Below are 26,697 nucleotides of genomic sequence, written 5' to 3' on the forward strand. Positions count from 1 at the left end.
GCCGGGGAGCCCGTGGTCGATTCCGGATACATGGGGCCGGCCTCACTCGTGCTGGCCTGCTCTCTTCTTCACGGAGCGGAGGTCCTGGGGGAAAGCAGAGTAGAGGGGAGAGGGCTCAGAAAGGTCGGGCTTGCCCGGGAGGTTCTGTGACAGCGAGGGGCTGCACACCCCACCTCAGACAGATGGACGGACAGACCGACCACGGGGGCTCAGACCAGGGGGGCGGGCGGGTTCGGCGGTTCTTCTTCCCGCCTGCCCAGCCGCCTTCCTGAGGTTCTGGGAGCCCTTCCTGGCAGTCGCAGGGGAAATCTGTGGACTCAAGCCTCTGGGTGGTCCCCTCTGTCCAGGGACAGGTGTCTGGGGACACGTCCCGACCCCGGAAGTTGCACCACCACCACCACCAGCCAGGCTCATCCCTGAGGCTGCAGCTTCCCAGTGGCCCTGCTCAGCTTCCGGGAAGGCACCTGGTATGTTCCAGAGACTCACGCCCTCCCCGGACGCGTGCGCCAGACCCAGTGACCTGCTCCTACCCCAGAGGACATGGCACAGGTGACAGGACGTCACTTCCGTGATCAGGTGACAGGGGCTGTGCCTCCTCCTTGCTCACAGACGCTCTCCCTTGCTGGCAGTGCCGACGCAGGCTGCCATGCCGGAGAGGCCGGTGAGGCCGGGGACTCAGGCCCTCAGAGACGCGAATCCCTCGAACCGCGTGAGCTCAGAAGAGGAGCCTTCCCCAGCCGAGCCTTCCAATGAGACCCCAGCCCCGGCCCAACACCTCGCCGCAGGCTTGTGAGGCCCGGAAGCAGGGGACCCTGGGAAGCTGGGCTGTGCTGGACTCCTGACTCAGAAACGGAGTTTTCAGGCCCTACGTTCGCAGCAACATTTTTATGAAGCGACAGATAATGGATGCAACAGACACATCTGTTCACTCACGTCTCCTCCTGCTACCCTCACGCTGGGCCACTAACACGTCACCTGAACCGGCTCAGCTGCCTGACTGCTCCCCACTTCCACTTGGCAGCCAGGACGTCTACTTCAAAAGGAGATTCAGTTGTGCACCGCTTTCTTTTCTCAGATGGGTCAAGTGCGCACCTACCACAGGACCTTTGCACATACAGCTCCATTTGCCAAAAGTGCGCTTATGACAGGCCTTCTCATCACTGGGCCTCGTCTGGGGGCCTGCCCCTGACTGTCACACTCAGGGGTTCTCTCCCAACACTCTACCTGCTGTCCTTCTTGGCGGTCTGTCCCTGAGTTACGAGGCTTGACTCTCTCTGGAGAGAGAAGCTTGCTGGTTTTGCTCACTGCTATGTCCTCACTGCCTCAGACAGGGCTCGGTACTCAGCAGGGACATAATACAGGGCTTCCAAAGGAGAGACGGTCCTCTGATCCAAAACCACCTTGCCCCGTGCCAATGGGCAAAGGGATGGCCTGGGCTCAGAACACAGCCCACCTGGCCCCAGTGGGGCCTCCCGGTGAACGCTCATCACTTCCTTCCGCTGGGGCGAGGCCCTCCCGGCGGCCGGCAGGAGGCAGCTTCCCCTGGACATGCTCTGCCCCCGGCCCAGGGCTCACGTGGAGTGCGGTCAGGTCTCGCTCAGAACTGAGCTCCCCTCTGGGGGAGGGGCGCAGGCATGTGAGTGAACGTGCTGGACAAATGGGGAGAGAAAATGTAGGTCGGGGTCGCTCCAGAGGTCACCCGATGGAAATGACGGGGTCAGCAGAGGCCCCAAGCTTTTCTTGTTTTCTGCTTTTTAAGTCGGTTCCGCGCCCGGAGCCGGGCCCAATGAGGAGCCCAAACTCACGAATCATGAGATTAGACCTGAGCTGAGGTCCAGAGTTGGATGCTTAACTGACTGGGCATGGAGGTGCCCCTTCCCCTGCAAAGTTTTATTCTTCAAAAATCTCATTCAGAAAGAAATGACAAAGTGAAATAAAAATGCACTTAAATCCGTAAAAGAAGCACAGTGGATCCTAGACTGATGTTGGATCCAGGCTTCGGGTGAGTCCTCGTGACCCGCGATGCCGTGACCCAGGCCCGCCTCTCCCCAGGCCCCGGGTCCGTGGCCCTGTCCATCCGCACTGCTGGGCGTCCGTCGGGGTCACTGCCCCAGACGGACCAGCCTGACTCCCCCTGCCCAGAACTACGCAAGAAAGCAGCACCGTGCATCTCCGGCAGAGAGAGCCGGGTCACCCAGCTCCGGGGCAATCGGGTCCCAGGGGCTCTGAGGGTGAGGGGCCTCAGAGGCAGCCACTCCTCTGTGCCCATCAGGTGCTCCTGGGCTTTGCTCTGCCAGGGGCCTCAGGGCACGAAAGCCAACCTTCTCTCAAGAGCCGTTAACCTTAGGTCAGAGGGTGGTGGGGTTACTGGGGCACAGAATGTTTGTTGAGGCCCTACTGTACGCATGTGCTGGTGGCTGCCTGTGTGACACAGAGTCCTGTCCGTGGGCAGGAGACCACAGCCACAGAGCTGAGGGTGCCCGGAGTGCCAGGCATTGTGTCCGAACACGGAGGTCCAGAGGTTCCCGGGAGGAGGGATGGCCCCAGGGGAGGGGGTGCGGGACGTCCCTACAGGGTCTTGGGGAAGGGGATGGGGACCAGGCAGCCCAGAACAGTGGGACGCTTGTGCTCTTACTGGGGGATATGGTCCAGCCCACACCCCACTCTCTCCTGTCTGGCTTTCCCTGGGTCCAGCTGCTGGGCGGGGGTGTCTCAGCCCCCAGCCTGGGCACTCGGGTCTGTCTAACTCCCAGGATTCCAGAAGGACAAACCCAATCTGAACTGGGGATGGTGTGGGGACCAAGTGTCTGATTCCATAGATGTGGGTGTGCCCAGGAATCTGCATTTCTTTTAAAAAATTAAAAAAAATTTTTTTAATTTATTTTTGAGAGAGAGAGAGAGACAGTGTGAGCAGGGGAGTGTCAGAGAGAGAGGGAGACACAGAATCTGAAGACAGGCTCCAGGCTCCTTGAACCCATGAACCTGAGCTCATGACCTGAGCTGAAGCCGGACGCTCAACTGACTGAGCCACCCAGGCGCCCCTGGAATCCGCATTTCTAACTCGTCCCCAGGGGGGTGGGGGGGATGCCCATGCTCCCGGTCCAGGGACCGCACTCCGAGGACTGCCGGCCCACAGCCTGGGTCCTGGTCTGGGAGCCGGCAAACGGCTCAGCGCAGACCCCATCCAGCCTGCCGCCTGTGTCTGTGGGTAAGGTGTTAGCGGAACACCTCCCCGCCCCTCAGCTTGCAGGCCGCACCTGCGTCTGGGCTACACAGACGCTCCTGGAACCTTCTGCTTCCCTTCTATTGCCACCTGGCCGGCCACGGCCACGGCCACGGCCACGGCCACGGCGCCCGCCCGAGCACACGCTCATTCCTGGACCCACTCAAGAGCATCCTGCCCCTCAACGCAGACTCTGCTCTTTGTGGAGCAGTGCCCTCGGCACGTGGCCGTGTGTCATTTCTCTCGTCAGAAATGACAAAAAGCGCAGTTCCTAGGACCCGCTTCCTTCCCCGCCACCTGTCCTTCCCTCCGTCCACTCACGGGAAGGTTCTGCAAGCGTCCTTCCTGGTCTGCGTTTCTCCCTTCCGCCTTCCCGCTCTGCGGAAGCTGCTCTTGCCAAGGGCGCTGGGGCCTCTCTGTTGCTAAGTCCGAAGGTGCCCCAGTTTGGGGGTGACGGCGGTTGCCCTGGGACCCAGGCTCTCTTCCTGTCTCCCCCTCTTCTCCTCAGTCTCCCTGGCCACCCCGTTGGCCTCTACGACTGTGAATCCCTTTTCTTTTCCATCACACACAGCGCCTGCTGTCTCCACCCGTCTCCTGGCTCTGAGCTGCGTGCTTGCGCCGGAACCCAGTGGTTACACCTCCAGGCCCCAGCTCCCCCTCCCCGGACCCCAGGCTCATCTATTCAACGGCCCTTTGGGCATTGCTACAGAGTGCGGAGCGAGCGCCCAGTCACTTGTCCCACGGGGAGCCCCTGGCCGCCGCCACCCCAGCCCCGTTCTCACCATGGTGTCCCCATCACAGCCATCTTCAGAAACATCCAGAAACAATCAGAAACATCCAGAAGCCCACGCTTGTCCCAGTGGCCCCTGCCACCTCCTCCCCGGTCCAGGCCCCCCCTTCCCTCTTAGAGTCCCCACCACAGCCTCCGGATGGGTCTCTGGGCCCCTCCCCTGACCCCCCGTGGGAGCCAAGGTGACCCCACCAGGACATCGATCAGATGTCATCACTTCTGTCTGAACTTCAGTGCAGAGGGGAAGCCGGGCGGAGCTCACCAGTGGCCTTGGGGCCTGCTCTGGGGACCCACCGGGCCCCACCTTGCCCCTCCACTCTGCCCCAGTCACACTGGCCCCTCCATGTCTCACGGACCCACAGACACTCCAGCCGTCGGGCTGCCTTCTGCCCGAAGCTCCCGACCCCCCGTGGACCCCCTGAGGCCCCCTCTCCAACCTCTGCCTCTTTGTACAAACGTCAGCTTTTACCTGAGTCTTCTTGGGACACCGTAGCTTTTCTTTCTTTTTTTTTTTTTTTTAACATTAATTCATTTTTGAGAGGTTGGGGGAGGGGCAGAGAGAGAGGGAGACACAGAATCAGAAGCAGCTCCAGGCTCTGAGCTGTCAGCACAGAGCCCGATGGAGGGCTCGAACCCACGAACCGCGAGATCGTGGCCTGAGCTGAGGTCAGACGCTCCGCCCACTGAGCCCCCAGGTGCCCCGGACGTCTTATCTTCAGTCGCAGACTCCCTCTCCCCGTGCTCCCCTAACCCCCCCCCCCCCCCCCCCCCCCCCCCCCCCCCCCCCCCCCCCCCCGGTCATCTTCCACGTACCCTCCACTTCACCGAGTGTCCCCACGGCAGTCTGTGGCCCCCTCCCCGTAAGCCCCCAGCCCCACGGATCTGACCGCTGTGATCACAGCTGCACCCGGGGAACACTCACATATGTGTTGAATGAAGGAAGGAATGTGCAAGTCGGACTCAGCCTGCTGGAGGCTCGCCCAGGGACGGCCCAGGGGAAGGGGCCGGGCGGGCCTGGGGGCACTGCCCGCGTGTGGGAGCAGGCACGGTGCTCGGGCAGCTCCAGGCACAGAGACCGTGGGGGCTGCACACTCCTCACCTCTCCCTCGCCTGCACTCCGCAGGCCCAGGCCCCCCGGCCCACAGCCAGGCACTGGCCACGCCTGGTGCCCCACTCCTCCTGCGGGGCTGGCAGCTCTGCCACCTCTCAGGGGACGGAGGGGGTCCGGTGGGTTCCCCGTGCCGCTGCCCAAGCCCTCCTCTTCGTCTCCAGCTGGCACGGTCCAAGCGGGAGGGACCGCACCTGTCCAGCGGCCTCCCGAGGGGCTGGCCTCCAGCCCGAGGCTGCCGATCCCAGGAGCCACGGGGGAAGGGGGGCTGTCCCCCGAAGGGGATGGCTCGGAAGAAAGGCTTCAGAAACCCCTGGGCCCAGGAGGGCCGGCTGGCTCAGGGCGCGGCCGGGCATCCGCAGTCTGGGCCCCTTTGTCCCCTGCACGTCCACTTGGTCTGGTGTGACCTTGAGCCATCCGCCGGACTCATTCCCAGAGGCACCGAGGCACAGAGCACTCACGAAGGCCTCTTGTGCTTCCTGATGGAAGCGGAGGGAAGCACGGCAGGAAAGCGCCCTGAGCGCAGCGGGGAAGGACGTGAGCTGGGGGCTGACGACAACGGCGGGACCCCAGGACCCAGGCCCCCCTGCCGCACTGCCTTTCTCCGGTTACGTTCTGAAAACTTTCGAACACCATTAACGTTGTAAAGAATCAGCAGCAGCGTCGAAGGCCCACACGCTCTACATTCTAGTCCCTGATTGTAGTTTGTCTGGCTCGCACGCCTCCCCTCTGCCCTCTCTCACTCGCTCTCTCCCTGCTCGCAGGCTCACGCACGGTCACCTGCACACGCACACGTGCACACTCATGCGGTCGCACGTGCTTCAGCCAACGGAGAATGAGCAGTGATGCTGTGTGAGCTCCAGGCTGAGCCACAGACCTGCCTCCACCCTCCCCACCGACGAACGACCCTGCCCCCAGAACGCCCCACTGGCCCAGAGGGGACAGCTGCACGTGAAGGGCCACCCGGCCTAGACCGGACACCGCCAGCCGCCTCGAGCATGGGAGAGGAGCGAGAGCTCGCTGTGGCCGGGCCCCAGGACTGTCGCGTGGCAGGTGGACGGGGCTGGGACTTCGGCCCTCCTGGGAGCACGGCACTCTCGTTCCGTGAAGTCACGACTCGTGAGCCAGGGGAGCGACCTCCAGTTAGTGGAAAAGCCCCGCTTGTCTCCCTGCCGTAGAGTCTGGAGTGCAAGAAAACCGGGGCGCCTGGGGGCTCAGTCGGTTGAGCGTCCGACTTCCACTCAGGTCATGATCTCACGGTTGGTGGGTTCGAGCCCCGCGTCGGGCTCTGTGCTGACAGCTAGCTCGGAGCCTGGAGCCTGTTTCAGATTCTGTGCCTCCCTCTCTCTCTGTCCCTCCTCTGCTTGCAGTCTGCCTCTCTCTCTCTCAAAAATAAATAAACATTAAAACAAACAAACAAACACCCAGCCACCAGGCAGTGGGAACCGTCACTTAAGCACGAGCTCCTGAGGCCAAGCTGGAGCCCTGGAGAGCTGTCACCGACCGGAAGCCTCACCAGAGCCACCACACGCGCTTCCTTCCTCCTCCAGGACTGGTTTGGTGACACAATCCCGTCTTGTGGGTGACCCGAGGAGGCCATTCCAGGAGTCAGGGAGGGAGGCAAGGCCCGACTGGGCTCAGATCTGCTGTGTGGCCCTGGGTAGATCTCTCAACCTTCCTAAGTGTCAGTTTCTCCGTCTGTGAAGTGGGATAATGGGGGTTGAGGATCTGACGTGCTAACAGGTGGGGGCACCCTGGGATGCCCCTGGGCCTGGCCCTGGAGGAGGGAAGGTGCTGGCCTGGACTGGGAGCCCCTGATCATCCCCCTTCCTCAAGGTCTGCACCACGGGACACAGATGTGGTCTCACCTTCTAGAAAATCACTTCTTAGGGTCCTCAGATTTGCTACCACGTCTGCTTTTCCCTGGCTGCCTCTCCACTTTGCTCGGGGCGGGGGGCTGCTCGTCTTTTCCACTTCCCCAGAAAAAGACCAATCCCTTGTGGATGTGACCAGCCACACACAGGCATGCCTCGGCGTCATGGTGGGGCCGTCCGTGTTTCCTGGGCCCTCTGTGGCTGCACCCCAACTCCTCCCGTTCATCCTGGAAGCTCAAAGGTTCCAGAAGGCTTGTCTCCACCTAGTGGAAGACTTAAGAATTACAACACTGGGGGCGCCTGCGTGGCCCAGTCAGTTCAGCTTTGGACTTGGGCTCAGGTCATGATCGTGGCCTCCTGTCGGCCTCTGTGCTGACAGCTCAGAGCATGGGGCCTGCTTCAGATTCTGTGTCTCCGTTTCTGTGCCCCTCCCCTGCTCTTGCTCTGTCTCTCTCACTCTCTCTCACAAATAAATAAACTTAAAAAAAGAATTATAACAGCACATGAGTTACCCATTGCCATGTGACCTGGGCTAGTGGCCAGAAACAATGAAGAATTCTCACATGGTTTTGGAAAGTCAGGCCCTGGGGGCTGTCCTGGCCGGGGGAACTCTGGCTCAGGGTCTCGCCCTGAGGTTGCGGTGAGGGTGTTGGCGGTCTGGGGCTGGACATGCTAGATGCCTCACGCAGGGTGAGCAGGGGCCGCTTTCCCACCAGCTGGATCGCTCATGTCAAGGCAGCTGGCCTCCCCCAGAGGGAGAGAGGGAGAGGGGGAGAAGCCTTGACGTCTCTTACGCCCGAGGCTCAGGAGTTCTGTCCTCTTGCCTGCAGAGGCCAGCCCTGACATGGTGGGGAGAGAGGGGGCCAGAGCCAGGAGGCGTGGCACCTGTCACACCAGCGATGGACAATTCCCCACATCCACTCCTTCCCCATCTCCTGTGAGACCCCGGGTGTCGGCTCCGCCAGGGCAGGGAGCTCTGTCTCTCTCGTTCCCCGATGTGTCCGAGTGCCCAGAGTGGCACACGGTGCACTCCGTGAACCGCCTGAGGAGAGGACGGGAGAGGTTCGTGCTGTCAGGGGTGGTGGACATCGGGGGGTCTCCCCAGAAGCCTTGGGGCCCAGGGCTGGGACGCAAGCTCCTGTCTCTTGAACGCATGTGACTCTGCGTGTGGCTTCCCGATCCCTGGAGATCCTTCCTGCCAAAGCCCCGAAGAACCACTGCAACCGACTGCCACACGGCGCGAACCCCCGGCCTTCTGCGGCCCGAAGCTGCAGGAGCCTCGGCAGCCGCCTCACGGAGAGACAGGAAGAGGTGTAACTGGTCGAAACCGCCAGATCCGGAAGGCTGCTTGCGTAACACTCCTTCCTCTCTCTCCCACAAGCGGGTGCCGCGGAACGCAAGCCCACTCCACCCCGTGGGCAAGGGTGGTGGGGGAGAGCCACGGCCGTCCACTGCGCGCTTGGGGGACCGGCTCTGCCTGTGGGGTCACCTTGGGGGGAGCGGAGAGGCCCAGGGGCTGGAAGGACAGGCCAGGGCCTGGGGGGAGGTGGTCCGGAGATCCACAACCCAATTTCCAAGTAGCTCCACTGGGCCCTGCTCCGCGTCGGGTGGGGGCAGGGAGGTCCAGGGGCTGGGGTCCCGGCCAGGATCCCCCGCTCTCGGCCACAGAGAACCCCCATCTCTCCCCCAACCTCCTGAGCCAGGGGGACTGCGCGGCATGGGGACAGGCCCATCTGACATGAAATGGCAGCAGACGCAGTGGGACCAAGCCGCAGAGCCCCCGTAAGGATTTCTTAAAAAGATGACAGGCTAGGGATGGCAGTGTTTTCAAAGCAACACTGGAGTGCTTGTCCCCTGAAGGCACACAGTCACCCCAGCACAGGGCGCAGGCTATGCCTGCAGGGAGAGGCCCCCGTTCGCATCTAGTTAGCGCCGAGATTCAAAAAAACCATCATGGCCCCAAACCTTCAACTTTGCCAGAGCAGCCAGGAGACACCTCCCCGCCTTGTGCAGCCAGCACAGACCCTCACCCGCCGCTCAGGCACCTGCAGGCTGAGCCCCTCCCCACTGAAGCAGGAGCCTGCTGTGACTCCCAGCCACCCCCAGGGGGCGCACCACGACGGATGGGGGCTGCCAGGGTCAGTGGCCGAAGACCCCCAGTCTGGGGAACAGCCACCCTCCCTCCCGGGGAGGAAGTGGAAGCTGTGCCCCCCCCCCCCCCCATCATGCCAACCACAGGCGGGAAGGGTCCTCACCTGGAGCCAGGGCGGGGCGGAGGGGGGCTCAGAGTTGGGCAAGAAGCAGGAAATGAGCCCCCGAGTGCTCTGTGCTCCCGAATCCGGTGACCACGGTCGCCCCTCGGTCATTCATTCAGCAAAGCTCACAGGCCCTCCTGCCGCCTCCTTCTGGCCACCCCGGCCTCTTACCATGACCACACCCGGCACAGAACGGGGGAGGGAGGGAGCACCATCCGAGCTCTGGCTTCTCTGGGCAGGGAGGATGCCCCTTGGGCAGCAGGGAGCTCCCTGACCGCCCCTGCCCTGCTCTGCCACGTGGGGACCACTGGCTGCCCCTCCGAGTCGGAGCTCCCCGCAGCTCCCCTGCGTTCGCCCTGCGCTCAGCTCTGCAGGAGACCCCACGAGGGGCGGGGACCATTCGTTTATTTCCAAGGCAGGGACCCTCACATCTCCCGCCTGTGAATCTACTCTCTGCTCAGAGATGGGAGGTCCCGGGTGAGCGGTTCGGGAGAAACAGACGGGCAGGGATCCCTCCAGGAGCTGCGGCAGCTGGTGCTCCCTCCCCCGGAGCGGGGGACAGAGGTGGCCCCATGGCACTCCTGATCTCCAGGCCCCAGGGGTGAAAGCAGATGCTGGGCAGAACTGTGTCTCCGGCAGACGCCTCTGCTGGGTGCCAGCCCGCTGGGCCCCCCCGCCCGCCCTGGCTGTCCTCGCTGGGTCGTGGGGGGCCTGCCATGTCCCCGTGCAGGGAGGAGCCTGGAGCTGCTCCGCCAAGCTGCTGTGACAGATGGCCAGGCAGGCCATGCCTGGCTCCCCCAGCCGCAGCCAGCCCAGTGTGGGCATGGGGCCCCGATTAGCCCTGGAGCTCAGGGGAGCACTCGGCCCTGCTTGGGAGCTGGGTGCCCACCCCCCGGAGCACAAAACCCATTTGGGAAACGGGATCCCCGAAACCCCCCAGGTACCTGTTCCTGAGACAAGACCATTTTCGTGCGTATGAGGTGCAAGGCGCGGGAACCACAGGGCCAACCAGGAAGTGGGTGGCAGTGCGTGTGGGAGGGTTCCTGGCGGGCCCGGGGCCCCTGGGGCGCTGGGGTGGGGCCTCTGCCCCCGGGCCAGACACCCCAACCTTCCTGGCTGGCAGTGCAGCGCCTCTGGGGGGAGGGGGCAGGGGATGGGAGAAGGGAAGGACACCTTCCAGAACAGGAGCCGAGCCTGGTAGGCAAGCAGTGGCCCCTTTCCCAGCGGGGACAGGGACACTCGTGCAGCTCCCAGCTAGTCCCGGTGAGGTCACAGAGTTCCGCTTCTTGGCGCCAGCTTCGTACCAGGGCTGGGCTGCACGTCGTTTACCCGTATCCCCGCTGCCCTCCTCATTCTACCTACGGATGACCAGGCTGAGGGTCAAAAGTCGGGCCCATGGCTAGGATTCAAACCTGACACTGAGGGTCAAAGGCCAGGTCCATGGCTAGGATTCAAACCTGACACTGAGGGTCAAAGGTCAGGCCCATGGCTAGGATTCAAACCTGACACTGAGGGTCAAAGGCCAGGCCCATGGCTAGGATTCAAATCTGGTGCGGGCAGGCTCCCAGGCTGTGCTCCGAGCTCTGCATGGCTCTGCCTCACCCCTCCCGGATCCCAGGGGTCCCAGCGCTGTGCTGGGACACAGCAGGTGCAAGCAAACGATGTGCAGGTGGGTGGCCCCGGGGGGCCGGGAGACTGGGCGACTGGGCGGAGGGGACTGTTCTTCCCCACAGCCTCTCCCTGCTCTGCCCTTCCTCCCGGGGAGGCCCCTGGGGTGGGGGGAGGGGGAGAGCAAGGCCAAGGGAGCACCCAGATGGAGCATTCCCTCTGCGCCTGCGCCTTGCTGAGCCTCAGCCCTGGCCACTCCCTTCCCCACGGTTCTGGGGAGCGGAGCAGGCTCCCCTTTCCCCAGGGATGGGCACAGGGAGTTGGCCAGCTCAGCCCCTGTGCCTCAGACTAGGGGTGCCAGCAGGATTAAGACACGGATGGGGTGATGGAGAAAAGAGGGAAGGGAAAGAAGAAGTGAACAGTTTGAGGTGCTCAGCATCTCCCACGTGATGGGAGGTGAACAGGAGGCAGAAGAGAGGAGAGCAAGCAGGCCGATGGAAAAGAGAAAATGCTGCAGCGGAGGAGGGGAGCCCCCTGGGCCTCCCCCCCGCCCCGGAACCCCCACAGGCAGGAGCCACAGATGAGAAAGCCAGGGCTCACCATCCGAAAAAACACCCCAGTGGCAGAGCTGGGGCAGAACCAGGAGGGTCTGACTCTAGACTGGGGGGTTTTCCTCGGTCCTGGCTCAGGACCCCTCCCCCGCCCGCCAGCGCGGACCCTGTGCTCTGAGCAAGCAGGCTTAATTCAGCGCTAGTGCAGACGTCCAGGAAGCCGCAAGTCAAACATTTCAAACGACTGACCGTCTGCAGCCCCCCTGCCCAGCATCTCCCCCGGCCCTTGTGGGTCCATCGTACCCCAGATCTGTTTAAACAGTTACCTTACACCAGGAGGGCCGGCGAGTGCGAAACGTGGGGTGGCAAGGTTGGAAGTACCCCACCCAGTCCAGGAGCCGCTCCTCTCTGGCCCTGATAAGTCTGAGCCCCACATTCAAGCTGGGTCAACGGACATGGCGGTTGGGCTGCTGGCTGGCCCCACCGCCACGCGTCAGCCCCGTTTTCCAAATCATCTCCAGCTCCTATGGCCGGGGCACAGCCTGCTGGCAGAGTCCTGCTGGGCAGGGCGTCCAGGAAAGTTTCGCTTTCCTGATGGAAAGGGAGTCTTCTGGTATATTCTTCCTCATGGAGGAGGCTTCTGACCAAGTTCCACCTCCAGTTTCAGCAGGAGGACTGCAGGGAGTTCAGGGGGGGCGGGGCTAGGAGTGGCCCCACAAAAGCCCGAGTGAGTCTTTACTGTCCCCCACGACTCAACCACAGAACAAGATGGCGGACCAGACTGCTCTTGAGATCCCCCCAAACACCCTCCTGTTAGGTAGGGGACCTCACAGCGGTTCTCGATATTTCTACGATTTAGGAAGCAAATACTGCCTTGATGTGACTCACGTTCCTCCGGCTGGGATCCGGTGTGGGGGGCGGGGCAGAGATGGCGGTGTCCCGCCCCCCTTATGTAGCAAGACAACTGGTCTCCCTCGTGCCAGACCCGCCCCCATGTGAGGGACGGAGGGCCCAGGTCCAGGGTGCCGGAGACAGCCTTCTCTCTGCGAGATTCCCACGTAGGTAGATCTCGAAAATCACCCAGATGACTCCCCTGGGGACAGAGGAGTCCCTTGAGAACCCTTGAGAACCGACATGATGACAAACGTCCTTGTTATGTTGATCTGAAGTCGGTGTCCTTGTAACTAGGCCCACTAGGCCCGCTTCCACTCTCTCTGGGGACAAATCCCTGTTGCATCTCTGGGGGTTCCTCTCCACCTCACCCTCACGCATCCTGCACGCTCACCGGCCGCGACTTTCGAGGTTTCCACACGAGGTTTCTGACTTAACAAATATAATTCGGGCCAATGGCATGCAACGTGCATTGCTTCACTGTCACACGGAGCCCTTACAGAACCGTAAAGGTGGCCGGGTGACTCTGTCGTGCTGCTGGGGACCCTGGGCCCGAGTCGGCTGGCCGGTACGTGGGGAGGGGGGCGGGGGCAGGGAGCTGATGCTTGAGGGGCTGACTTCAGAGCTGGGGCATCAGCCCCTGGGTATGGCCTCTTCTGGAACATCAGCCCTGAGGTCACATCCTCCAGTCTGCTGTTGGCGGAGATCCTTTGGAAAACAGGGCACCCAGAGCCAGGAACAGAGCCGCGGGCCTTGGTCAGCAGTCAGGGAGGACAGGGGGCCCCCCTCCTTGCTCTGGGACAGGGTTTGGCCAGGGCCTGGGGGCCCAATCCAGCCTGTCACCTGTGTTTGTGTGGCCTGTGAGCGAAGAGTGGATTTTAAGTGGTTGGAAGGATATCTCGTGGGAATGGAAGTTATATAAACGTCAAGGTCCAGTGTCCACAAATAAAGTTTTATTGGCACAGAGCCATGCTTGTTTGCTGTCTTGTTCTGCTCCGGCTGACGTAACAAGACGCCACAGATGGTGGGGGGGAGGGAAGGCTCAGCACCAGACACGTGTTCCTCACAGTTCTGGAAGCTGGAAGTCCAAGGTCAAGGTGCCGGCACACTCAGTGCCTGCTGAGGGCCCGCGTCCTGGTCCACAGCCGGAGTCTCTGGCTGCATCCTCAAATGGTGGCCGGCCGGCCTGCTGGGGTCTTCTCATCTTACAAGGGCACCAATCCCTTCGGGGGGCCCAGCCTCGCAAACTTATCAAATCCTAATCACCTCCCAAAGGCCCTGCCTCCAAATCCTATCGCACTGGGGTCAGCACTGCACACGTGAATTCGGAGGGGGTGCATTCAGACCACAGCGCTTATTTACGAGGCAGAGCTGGGGGTTTGACAGCGACCGCACCACCTTCCCACCAGAAAGATCTGCTCTCTGGTCATTTGTAGAAAAGGTCTGCAGACCCCTGACCCGGGGCCACACTCCCTGTCACCATGCCTCGTAAGGGAGCCTTGCCTCCCACCTGGAGAAACAAGGCTTCCCTCAGGCCTCAGGTGCCACTCCCCACCCCTGCCTGCTTCACATGCTCTCCCCTCCCCGCCCTGAGCCCACACCTGCTTCTGGAACCAGGTGCGAGTCTGACATCTCTGCGTGGTGCTCAGCGCTGAGCCGCAAGCACGCTCTTGGTCTCTGTTACTTGCCTCTCGAATTTGGGTGTATTGTAGGGGGTTTGGGGGACTTTCAAGCCAACCCTGGGATTCTGCTGGGAGTGTCCATCTCAGCCTCCCCCTTGGCGACTGGACACGCTAATCCACTCTAATAGCCCCTACCCAGGAGGCAGCCCCGTTTCGGCGGCGCTGTCACCTCTAGGATTCTGCCCCTCGCCGTCCAAAACCTCACCACGAGGAGGAGGGCAGCGGCGGGAGGCGCCCTGGTTGACGCGGGGGCTCCGTGTCCCCATGCAGCGAGGTGTCGGCGCACACTCAACAATGCCACCACCACCCGCCTCCAGTTCCCGCCTGTCACACCACGTGTGGGGGGGGTCTCCCGGAGCCTTCACGGTTGGAAAGCTCCCTGCGAGTCCCTCCCGGGGGACCCCTCCCCAGTGAACATGGAGGTTTCCCAAGCGTTCAAACAGACCGAGGCAACACTCCTGATGGAATTCAGGACGTGCCTCTGTGGTCTGTTGAAAGGGTCCCCTCCCCAGGAGGCCCCAGGATGGGTGGACGCACGGCCACGGGCCTGCCCGAGGTGTGACAGGGCTCCACGACGGCTCACAGGACCCGGAGGGACAGTCTAGACAGCGTCATAGGGAGAGGGATGCCCATAAGAGCGAGGCCCCCCCCGGCCCTGCCCAGCAGGGTTCTATCTGGTCCTTCACCTCCGATGCCTGGGGAGCAGAGCAGGGGGAGGCCAGCAGGTGGGCCTGGGGACCCTGCCCAGGCCCTGGGGGCAGTGGGAGGCCCCCTTTGCTGGGACAGATGCAGCACAAGCGGTCTCCCTTCACAGGGGCCTGGGCAGGGGGGGGCGGGGAGGGCTGTCTGAATCTAGACGTGTGGTTCAAATGTCCCTGCCCCGAAGATGATCCTGACATAAAGGGAACCTAATAATCACAGAATCTGTTCTCTGCCCCCCGCCCACCCCCGGCATGTCTACAGCCCCAATCAACGTCAGCACAGACACAGCAGCAAACGGACCCCTGTCACCGACGGCTGTCTTTGGGCGACAGGATCCTTGCCCAGCGTGCTTGAACGTATGAGGAGAAACAGCCAGGGCGGGAGACCCAAGGTTGGGCAGGCAAGGGCCAGAGAGTCAGTATTTTAGGCTCTGGGGGCCAGCTGGTCCGGCTGCAAGGCTGTGCGGGAGCATCCAGAGCCCGCGTGGGAACGGACGGGGGTGGCTGTGTTCTCATAAGACGCTATTTACAAAAACGGGTGGCAGGCTGGAGCAGGTCCTTCTAAAGCCTGGATCTGTGACATTCAGGGAAAACAAAAGGCGTCCATCGTGACGAGATCAAGACCAAAGGGCAGACCCTCGTGAGGTCCACGCATCGCAGCTCTGCCTGGCAGGGGGCTGCGGCCTGTCCGTGCGGACATTCTGCCCGGAAGGGCGGAGACGACCCCGTGCAGCCGGCTGGCGGCGCCCCGGCCCGCTGCCTGGTGGGGGCACAGGCTGGGCAGACACAGCTCTGCCGCTCCGAGGAATCATCTTGTCTTACTTTGCTAGTAATTCCGATCCATCACGGAATTGCAGGGCCTGGTTAATCTGTTCCGGAATAAACACGCAAAGCCGTGCTCCTGGCCGCGCTCCGCGATGCCGCTCGCCGGGGACAGCTGGCCGAGGGACGCAGGCTCTGCCTCCGACACCGGACTATTTTTGGTTACTCTTCTTGCCTCATTTATTTTTGATCTGTGTTGCTCATACAGGCTGCACGTTCTCCTTCTTGCTCCTGCACCGAAATGAAATCAGCGTAGTATTTTTAAATCCTGCTTGTGCGGCTCCTGATGAGTGCGGACTAGCCAACACACCTGGAGAGGGCGCTCTGCCGGACGGCCACCGGCCTGCCCGCTCCGGCGGGGCCTCTACCTGTCAAAGCGGCAGGACAGGGGCGCCGCGCCTCACTCTCCTGCACACAGTGACATGCCCAGTCCTGGAGAAAAGGCTGGGCCTTCAAGGTCCTGCCCCGAAGTTGGGCTTTGAATGGAAGGGGTTCAGGGACATCTGTGTGTCCTCAGCGGCATGGGTAGAGGAAGCGTCACGGGGGCGCCTGGGGGGCTCACTCGGTTGGGTGTCCGGCTCTCGATTTTGGCTCAGGCCATGATCTCACAGTTCGTTGCTTCGAGCGCCGCATCAGGCTCCACACTGACAGCACGGAGCCCGATTGGGATTCTCTCTCCCTCTCTCTCTGTCCCTCCCCTGCTCATGCTCTCTCTTTCTCAAAATAAATAAATAAACGTGGAAAAAAAAAAAGGAAGTTCCAGACAGCCCCTGCACAGCAGCCCTGGACGGCACCATTTCGTGGTGACCGGCGACAGCAGCAGGCGACCGAGTGGGTCTGTGTCACGTGGTGGGACCAGAGCTTTCACGTGTATTCACTCCCTGGCTGCCAGCCCCCGGCCCAGTGAGACGGTCCTGTGATGCCGGCAGGGAAGCTGAGGCCAGAACATCTAGGTGGGCTTGTCCAGGGTCGCCTGGGGAAGGAGCAGTCTGGGAGCCCCTCCTCTGAGCCACGGCCCCGTGCAGCTGCCTGCAGGGGTGGGGGGCGACAGTAGGCCTTCTCCTTGGAGGGCAAGCTCGTCTATGCCTCCCCAGGTCTCTATGCAGCAGGGGTGAGGGCGGAGGGGGAGAGGTCTAAGGCAGAGGCCGGGGTCTTGTCAGGAGGCCGTGGAATGATCCAGGTGGGAGCTGGGGAGGCAGGGCCGGGGTTGGGGAGGCAGCCGGCGGCTGGAAGAGTCTGGAGGTGGAGACCAGAGGGTCGGCTGGAGGACAGATGTGTGTGCAGGGTGAGTCCAGGTTTCTGGAGAGGAGGTGCGGGTTCCCGAGATGAGGGAAGGAGCGGGTGCAGCAGGCTGGGGGGGTCCCGGAGCTGGGTGGGGGCTGTGTCTGCTCCGAGGTGCCCAGTGCACGTCCAGGGGAGAGGCTGGGGGTGTCCTCTCCTGCGGCTCTTCCTCAGGCCCCGGCCAGTGTGGTGTCCTCTCTTCTACCACAGGGCCTTTGCAGGTGCTGTCCCTCTGCCTGGGATGCTCTTCCGCTGTGTCCCTGCTCAAAGGTCACATCTCTGGCTGCGTCCTGGAGAGCTCTCTCCAAAGTGTCCCGTCTGTCACATGTCAGCTTGAGACAGTTCACCTGGCTGTCCCCCAACTAGATGGAGGGCCTGGGTCTGCCTTGCTCCCTGTGGAGCCCCTCCTGCTGGGACAGGCTGAGTGCACGAAGCGTGTCATGCCGCTCTGAGCGGGCGCCTTCCTTCCAGTTACCACGGACTCCCGTCGAGGCCGAACCATGCAGGGAGATGAGTGGTGGGGTGTGCGGGTCGTCTCCCAGCCGCTCCTCCGAGGGAGGGGCAGGCTGTCCGCAGCCTGGGGAGCCTCCTCCGAGCCGCTGCCTGGTGCCACGGCACAGCCTGCACAGGCCCCGGTCAGGATCGCAGGCTCCAGCTGGACTCTGGTCTCCGCCAGGTCGGGACCCCCCAGCAGGACGACGCTGGGCTCCTGAAGCATGCGGAGAATGAGGCCCCTCAGGGGCACGTGTGCACGGGCACGAAGACACGGGTATACACCTGCGCACACTCTTCACATCAGCTCTGCCTCCACCTGTGCCTCCAACTCCTGCACCCGTATGACCTCCATCACCTCCCATCCCACCTGTCACCTCTGCCTCCATCACCTCCATCACCAGCACCTGCATCACCTCCTCCATCTTTGTCGCCTCTACCTCCACCACCTGTGCCTCCATCACCACCACCTGTGCCTGGATCACCTCCATCACCTCCATCACCGGCACCCTTGCTCACCTCCGCCTGCACCACCCCCACTGCAGGCTGCTCCTCTTCCTCGGAGCACCCTTGCTGTCAATGCTCCACCCGTGGAGCTTTCCCCCAAGTGGCCCTCCAGGGCGCTTCTTTGCCCCCTCCCCCCGGGGGCCTCCGCTCTCGCCGCCACACGAGCGAGCCCCACAGCTGGCAGTGCCTCCATCTCACCCCTCGGCCCGAGCTGTGGGTTCACACTCTCAGCTCTGTGGGCTCTGCCCACCTGAGTATCCCTTGGAACATTCTCTCTCTTGCCCATTTCCACCGCTGACCTTGAGAGAGCCTGCCTGGCCCGTGGTCATCCACCTGCCACTGGAGTCCCGTTCCTATTGCTCACCCAGGGACCTATCACATCATGCCTTTCTCTAAAGTCCTCAATGGCTGCCAGGCCCTCCTCTATCAGGTCCAAGCACCCCCGCATTGCATGCAGAACCACTCACGGCCAGCCCTGTTACGTTCCCAGCCTTCTCTCTCCTCTCTGAACCTCCTGCACACGTGACTTCCGGCCCACCTGTCTGCACCTCTTTTCTGGCACACCTGACCTTGGGCCCGCCTTCTGCATCTTCCTCTCCGCCCCTCCCCGACCTTGAGCACACCTTCCTGCCTCTTCCCTTGTGCTCCTGTGCCCATGGCGCCCCGTCCTTGTCTAGCTGCTGCCTCAGGGGACTGCCACGTCTCCCCATCTGCCAGGGACTTCACCAGCCTCAGGGGCCAACGCATAGGTTCCTAGGCCTAGACAGGTCACCCCACAGTATTTCGGGGTTACCCTGGGGGTGGGAAACAGTGGGGAGGCAGCCTGCACTTTCCGTTTCTAACTCCTGCACCATCTGCATCCTCTTAGAGACCTGCCTGGAGTCCCACAGCTCCAAGGGGCCAAGAGCTGGGACAGGTCTGGCCAACTGCGAAACCAACACTCTAATGTGACCTCATGCCTTTTCGCCCCCCAAATCCACGACGATTTCTGGAACACGCTCCCTACAGTTTTCTGGTTTAAGTCTTCGACACTTGAACGCCAGCCCTGTCCCTGGGCACCCCCTCCCCAATACCTACCCCCACCCAAATCCAACACGGGGCTGTAACGGGGTGATGCCCGGGGTCCCTCATCTCTTCTATCCACCTGAGCAGGGGCGGGGGGGCTCCTCGGCTCGCCCTTGAGAACACAAGTCACCTGCCCGTGACCTAGGGGCTGGGGGTGACTGGCGTGCCTCCAAATCTCCAGAAGGTGAGCGAGGACTCATCCCACATCCCCTGAGGCAGAGCTGGTCAAAGTCTGCGTGCCCTGGTCACACCTGAGATGGTTCTTTCTTTTTTTTTTAAGGAACCATTTATTCTTTCATTTTTTGAGAGTGAGTGGGGAGGGGCAGAGGGAGAGAGAGAGAGAGAGAGAGAGAGAGAGAGAGAGAGAGAGAGAGAGAACCTCAAGCAGGCTCCACATTCAGTGAGGAGCCCAAAGCAGGGCCCGATCCCACAACCCTGGGATGGTGACCTGAGCCGAAATCAAGAGTCAGACGCTCAACCGACTGAGCCCCCCAGGCGCCCTTTGAGATGGTTCTTGAATCCAGAATCTACCCACTTCTTTTCTAGCTATCTCTGAACTACGACAAGTAGTGCCGGATTTCTCTTTATTGCAGGGACAGCAAGCTTCGTTTCAAAATAAGCTTATATAAGAAAAAAAACTTAAGAGAGAATCATAAACTCAGAAACAGGGCCGGAAGTGTGCATGCATGACCCGAATCCTGAGATGGAAGGCCAGAGACCGAAGTGTGGGAAATCTCGCCAAAGACAGAGAGACAGACAGAGAGCCGAGTGCGAGACAGTGCCTCCGATGTCCTGGCAAAACCGCGTCCTGGGCGGTGCCAGGAGCGGCCGTGCGGACCCCGGAGCAGAAGCCCAGGGCAAGTGTGAGGTCCAGGCCACCATGCAGTCCCTGCTCTCCTCTGAAACTAATTTTACATCTCTTTCTGTGAAAGTGTGTCAGGGCCTCTCATCTTACAGAAGTTTATGGAGAGAATCGAGGGAGAGACCGGAACCCCGCCCGCCCCCCACTGCCCCGGCGGACGGACGGCGTGTTCCAGGCCAGCCCTGGAGAGGAGTTCAGGGAGGGGGCGTAGGCGCGGGAAGCAGAGAGCAGATCCGAAGGGGCGTGAGCGTGTGTGCGCACGCACATACAGGCACACAGGCTCACACACGGACCACCCATTGGCCAAGTGGCCCACAGTCTGCTGGTGCCCGTGCGCCCAGATGTGCCGGGAAAAGGCATCTCCTTACAGAGGCCAGACACTCCACCCCATGCAGGCCAGATGGGCAGTGCTGGCCTTCCCAGGTGTGGAAGGCACTGATGTGCCAGGTCACCGCATGGGCAGACTCCTGCTGCTCTAAAAAGCAGATGCCAACAGGACAGGTAAGGACCAAGGGCCCAGGATCCCCCCAGGGGTTTGGGGGGCCAGAAGGACTTGAGAGCCACACACTGCCACTTAGACCCTCGGGCTCGTCTTCAGAGGAAGTGCACATTCAGCCACAGCGACTTGGGGTGTGTGTCTCACGCTTCCGGAGGGAGGCAGAGGGGGTTGGATCTGTTCCTACCTCCCCAGGGACAAGGTGCACCCAGGGCGCTTTTGCTTTCTTCCTTCTGGGCCCTGGCCAAGGCCGATTTCCTGTCTCTACAGCTCCTGCCGTATCCGCTCCCAGGGGAACGGCAGGGCTGCCCCAGTGCCTCCCTCTGGGGAGCCAGACCATGATCAAGGCCACAGGAATCTCCCCATGAGGCAGCCCAAGGCCTGAGTCCCCAGGGGACAGCCCCTCCTGGATGGGAGTGACACATGGCATGAGGTCATGGGGCTGGGCAGGGGGGATTCTGGCCCATTCTGGTGTCAGGACCAGCTGACCTGATCCTCCTGAGAGGAGAGGCTCTTAAAGATTAGGAGCAGGGGCGGGGTGGGGGGGGGTGGGGGGAGACACAGGAGATCTGTCCCTGGTGCTGGCCATCCTGCAGGGGACGGGTGGGGGGGGTGCAGCTGCCTACAGCAGGACCAGACGAGGGGGGCATTTCCCTTGCGAAACCCAAGCCCTGCCCTTCACTCTAAGGAGAAAGCCTGCAGGTCTGAATAGCCCACCACCAGGATTCCCTCGTCACTGGTGCCAGTGGGGGGGTCTGGGATGAGGCAGCAGCTCCCCTGGCGGCGGCCACGCAGCCCCGGGGGGCTCCAGGCAGCACCCCAGGCTGCACCTACCTAAGGACATCTCCAGGCCCGCCCGGCCGCGGCGGCAGCTGAGGGATGCGAGTACCTGGCTGGCGTGTCCACCGCTGAGCAGGGTGATCAATGAGGCAAGGGGCTGCTCAAGGTGTGTGTGGGGGTCCCCTCCCCCCAGGAGTCCCCTCCCCCACTGCTCCCTGTGATGGCAAGAGTGACAGTGCTGCACAGCGTCCTTGGGAGGGCCTGGCTCCCCCCGGCTCTTTTCGTGGTGTCCATAATAAGAGACCATTTCCTCTCATCACCAGCTGAGGTCCTAACTGAGTGGAGGCAGGAGAAAACACAGAGTTCCAGGAACGGGAAGAAAACAGGCAATTCTGCCGGCACGCACACTGATCACTGCGTCTCAGAGCCTGACTCAGCAGTCGGAGCAGCTGATGCAGGAGGGAGGCCGGGCACGGGGGTGGGTTTTACCCGCCTGCGCCCCAGGACGGGAGGAGGAGGGACCCTGGCATCACGGGCTTCCCAGATGGGCAACTGCACAGACAGCCTGTGCACGTGATGTGGCCACGCTGGCATCGTCTCAGGCCACCAAACAGTCGCTGGGCGCCTGGCCCTCCCCCACGTGTGGCTAGGGTCCTGCAGGAAGCCACCCCCCATGCAGCCTGCTTGGCGAGTGGCAGGTGTGACGTGGGAGGTGGGGAGGCTGGTCCTGGGCTGTGGGGATGGGAGCCGCCTACACCAGGACACTCTGGCCATCATGTCCAGCCAGGCCCCACCTCGTGCTTAGGACAGTGCCTGGGGTGGCTTTAGGCTGGCTGTCTGCATTGATCCTGGGCTGATTTCACACACAGAAGGGGCCAGACCCCTGGACGGTAGCTCTTAATCTCGTGCTTTAGGTGTATCCCGACAGCGACCCTTGGAAGGTGGGGGTCCAGCTGCAGAGGGGAAGGAGGAGCCTGAGAAGCAGAATTCTGGCCAAGCAGCATGTCTGACAGATCTGGGACTCCCTCCTGGGGTGGGGGGGCAGGAAACACAGGCTGGCACCCGGAGAAGGGGGTCACTCGAGTGCCTCTCATCCACCCACGATGGGACACAGGGGCCTGTCTTACCTGTCACCTTGTCACCCTCAGATCAGTTCTAGCAGGAGGGCCTGGGCTTCCCACAGCCTGTCTGGGCTGCTGAGCCAAGCCTGGGGGTCCTGCCTTCCAAGTGCGCTGGCAGATGCAGCTAGGGGAGACCCCAGGCTTGACAGCATGAAGCCCAGCTCCGGGTGTGACACAACCCCGCACGCCCCCACCCCGGGGTCCTCCTGAACTCTCACCCCGCCCCCAGCAAGGACATGTGGTCCTCGCCAAGGGGAAAAGAGGCAGCAGGCTAGAAAGAAAGTCACAGAACCCTCTGGGGTGGGGGGGCGGGGGGGCACTGGGGATGGGGGTGGGCAGCAGTGGCAGACCCCCCCATATGTCAAAGTATTAATCCCTGCTACCTGGGAGTATGACCTTATATGGCCAAAGGGTCTTTGCAGATGTAACTAAGGTGAGGATCCAGCAGTGAGGTCACTCTGGATTGGGAGGGGGGAGCCCTGAACCCAATGACAAGAACTGTTATAAGAAGAGAAGATGCAGATGCAGAAAGGGGACACGGAGGCAGGGGCGGGGGGGGGCAGGTGACACCTCTAGAAACCCGGGAGCACACCCGGCAGCACCGGGAGCTGGGAGACAGGCCCGGCGCAGGTGCGCAGGTGCTCCCTGGGGGCCTCCTAAGGAAGGAGCCCTGCCTACACCGTGGTTTCAGACTTGTAGCTTTCAGATCTGTGAGAGAGTAAATACGGCTATTCTGAGCCTCCCCGTTCACGGTGATTTGTTCTGGGAGCCCTAGGAAACTAACCTACCCACCACCAAACGCTTTAAGCCCCGTGACCGCAGAGGCTGTACGGGAGGCAGAGGAACAGCCTTCTCTAGGGGGGAAGAGAGACCCTCTGTGGGGGGTGGGGGTGGCTGGAGCCCCGGGTCCCCAGCTCTGGCTCCCCCCAGCCCTGGCTCCGCTCCGCACCTTGGAGGGGAGGAGGGGGCGGGAGTCTGCAGGGATAGTTCTGCAGCCTTCCCTGCATTAGCATCTGCGCGCAGGCTCCCGGGGCTCCCCTCTCTCCTGGGGACTGTAGGAATAAATAACAATGGTTTCAAAGAGGATTACAGCCCCAGCGCCACATGACCGAGGCATGAAAGATTAATACCTTGCCCATGCAGCACTGCACTAGCAATCTGAAAGCCAGCTTTACCCCAGCACATCCATTAAAGGCTCTGCTGAATTAAGAGTCACGCACAGTCACCAGGCACCGTGCCTTTGTGATCCTGATTAACAGGAGAAAATAGTTCTCAGGGACAGTATTCGTTGTTGGTGAGCTTACGATGACGCTACCCCTCTCGGATGTCCCCAGTCCTGGGCTACGTGGCATAATCATCTGGGGAAAGGACTGCGGTAACACAGGTCCACAGCCTGGGTCCAGAGACCTTACTTACAAATACATCCTCGAGGTTCAAGAGAGCAAATAAAGTTAGACGCACACAGACCTGCCCCCAGCCGCCAAATCCCTAAGGAAATGATGCTTAAGTGAGTGATGGAAGCCCAGCAGGGTGCAATGCAGTCACTCTCAGTGAGCTGCGCCCAGCCCATAACTGGGTGAGGAAGGAGGTCGCAGAAGGCAAAGCAGACAGGTGAGAGGGGAGGGGCCGCTCTGCTCCGGCTCCACAGTCAGCCCCCCTTCTGGTGCAGAGGGCCTGGGTGCGTGAGGCAGGGAGAGGCTCCAGGCGCAGCCCGGGAACCCCATGGGGGTGGTGGGGGTTCCAGTGCCGCTCCCCGAGTTTCTCACCAGTGGAGCTGCGGACCCGGCGGCACCTTCCTGGGGTTTCCCCTTAGGATGGCCTGGACCAGGGATCCTGACGGCCCCAGACAAGGAGTGAGACCGGGGGCGTGCACCCACCCTGTCATGAGGTCTGGGACACAGGGTTGGGAGTCCTCTGAGGTCATATCCTAGCTCTGTCCTCTGTGAGGGAAGGCAGGGTGTGTGTTCTCTCGCGTGAAGCGCAGAGAATCGTATTACCCAGTCCCGGGGTGGCTGCAGGGCTAAGAGCAAATGCATGCCAGGTCTAGCCAGGGGCCTGGCAAAGAGCAGGGCTGCTCTCTGACAAAGGCGGCTCTCGTACAAGTAAAGACAATGACAGCAATCACTGCTGCTGTCATCCTCACCATTAACCCCATCATCATGACCACCGTCACCATCATCACCACCATCCCCGTGTCATCATCAACTTCTTCATCCCTATCCCCCCCGCCATCACCGCCACCATCACCATCACCACTGCTATCCGCCTCCCCATTATCATCCCCATCCCCACTACCATCATCACCACAATCACCACTATCACCATCACCACCATCCCCGTGTCATCATCAACTTCATCATCCCCATCCCCACCGCCATCACCGCCATCCCCGCCGTCATGCCCACTGCCATCATCACCATCACCACTGCTATCCACCCCCCATCATCACCCCCATCCCACCGCCATCATCACCACAATCACCACTATCACCATCACCACCACCCCTGTCCCCACCGCCACCATCCCCATCACCCCCATGTCACTATCCACATCATCTTCCAACATCCAGATGAAGTGCCAGCTCCTTCTCACAGCGTGACCAAAGGTGTTCAGCCATTCAGGTCCCCTCCCTACCCCCCGGGGAGCCCCCACCGCCCCTGCAGATCTGCTCGTGGGTCCATGGCCCTCTCTGCTTGCCACCCGGGACCACTGAATCTGGATGCCCTGGGACAGTCCTGCATTAGGAGGCATTAGCTCTGCATAGTTAAGTGGTTTGGCTATAAGAGCAGGGGCAGGGTGGTGTGCTGGCCGCTGGGCACGGAACACGGGGCGCGCTGGGGAGGCCGAGGGGCTGCAGACAGAGGCCGTCCGTGCGATGGCAGGCGGCCGGGAGGCTGTGGCCGTCGGGGGCGCTGCCAGCCCTGGGACCACGGCTGTCTCGGCACACGGGCTCGGTCCCCCATGCTGCTGGCTCTGGCTGGGTGCCAGGCCCCAGAGGCTGTGCTGCCCTGAGCCCCTTGGGGCACCGCCTGTTGTCCAGGGTGTGCCAGGATCGTGCCCCAATCTGGTGGCGGGTAACACACTTCAGGGGAGGGTCTGCTGGCCGGCAGCCAGTACAGGGGAGGGGACATTGGGGGTCTGCAGTGGGGATGGCTTCTGCCCGCCCCCAGGGAGCCCCGGCTTGGTCCCGTGGCCTCAGCGAGCCTGGCCTCCGATGCATGGAGTGCACTGGCTTCAAGGGACTGCGGGCGCTCAGGAGACTGAGCCCGACGTGGGGAGTGGGGGTGGGGCTGTCCACTGGCACCAGGCAACCTCCCCGACACGTGCATGGAGACGAGCATTTCCCTGGAGAACCAGGCACGGGCTGTCTGGCTCGGGAAGTGGGAAGGCCTGGGCTGGGCACACCGGAGCGGCCCACGTGTGCGATGGGTGGGCCCCTCCTCCAAGGACGGTCCAATGCGTGGGGTGGGGTCCCAGGGGCCACGGTGCAAGGTGTGGTTTCTTCCCAGGGGGTTCCCTTCTCTGAGGTTCCAGGTCTACAGGCCATGCCTCCAGCCAGGCGAACGGAGCCACTGCCCCCTCCTTCCTGACAGACGCTGAGAGCCTGCGCGCCGGCCCGAGGGCTGGGCCGGGGGTGCAGCGGTGATAACGCAGACGCTCCCGTCCTCAGGGGCACACGGCCTAGGAGGGCCCAGACACCAGCACAATGACCTCCACGGAGCGCAGAGACGCACAGGAGGCTAGCGAGGGGACGCGGAGCCAGCATGGGTCCGCGGGCGGGAGCCAGCTCTGCTAGCAGGTAGGAGTCTTCCCCGAGCCTTGCTTCCTTCTCCCTAAATTGGGGTGGCTGGACCCCAGGGCACCAGGCCGCGGGGCCTGAAGAAACTTTCTGGAGGCCCCTGGCTGGAGGAGCAATGCCGAGGGAAAGGAAGCCCCGTGTTAGCTACGGTGCCTGCTGCACTGGGGCTGCATCGGAGACAGGGATTCTGCCCGAGCGGGAGGACAGGTGCTCTCTTGTCTCCGTGAGGGGCTGGGGGCAGGGCCCCCTGGCCTGTGCTGTCTTTGCTTGCAGGGCGCTGGGTGAAAGCCGGGGGCTGCACCTGCTGCCGCCTCACCTACTGCTCACGCAGGCTGCGGCTCTGGGGCCCACGTGGGCGTCCCATGGGGCCCAGCCAGGCCCCGGCACCCATACAGCCCAGCAGATGGCTGGGCACCTCCATCGGTCACCATGGTTACGAGGCTGCAGGAGGGCCGGGAGAGCCCTCCCTAGGGCACCCTGTGGGCCATGCCAGAACCTTCCAACCGTGGGCGAGGGAGGAGAGAGGGCCCAGACCGGGACACAGGCTGTGTGAATGTGTGTTTGGGAAAGTGGTAGTAACTGAGGGACCCTCGGGGCAGGGCTGGGGGCGCTCGTGGGACCCGGTCAGCCTCCCTGCCCCGACGCTGCACGACTGGCCCAACTCAGCCCCACCATGGAGGCAGGGAACATCTAAAGATGAGCTGTCCCCAATGAGCTCCATCGCTGGGCTCTGCGTCCTTTCCCCGAGGTCACCCCAAAAGCCCTCGCTGTCCTTGCACTTTTTTTTTT

At 62.3% G+C, this 26,697-nt stretch overlaps 1 long non-coding RNA gene across 1 annotated transcript in view; it reads right to left on the reverse strand.

The window, feature by feature from the left end:
* Positions 1 to 26,697, reverse strand: part of LOC115298445 — a 33,658-nt gene continuing 6,961 nt past the window's right edge. The window contains exon 3 of the long non-coding RNA XR_003911750.1: positions 1 to 84. This is a non-coding gene — a long non-coding RNA (uncharacterized LOC115298445). The remainder of the gene's footprint in view (positions 85 to 26,697) is intronic.

Source organism: Suricata suricatta, chromosome 8 (genome assembly GCF_006229205.1).
Source record: "Suricata suricatta isolate VVHF042 chromosome 8, meerkat_22Aug2017_6uvM2_HiC, whole genome shotgun sequence".
NCBI lineage: Eukaryota > Metazoa > Chordata > Mammalia > Carnivora > Herpestidae > Suricata > Suricata suricatta.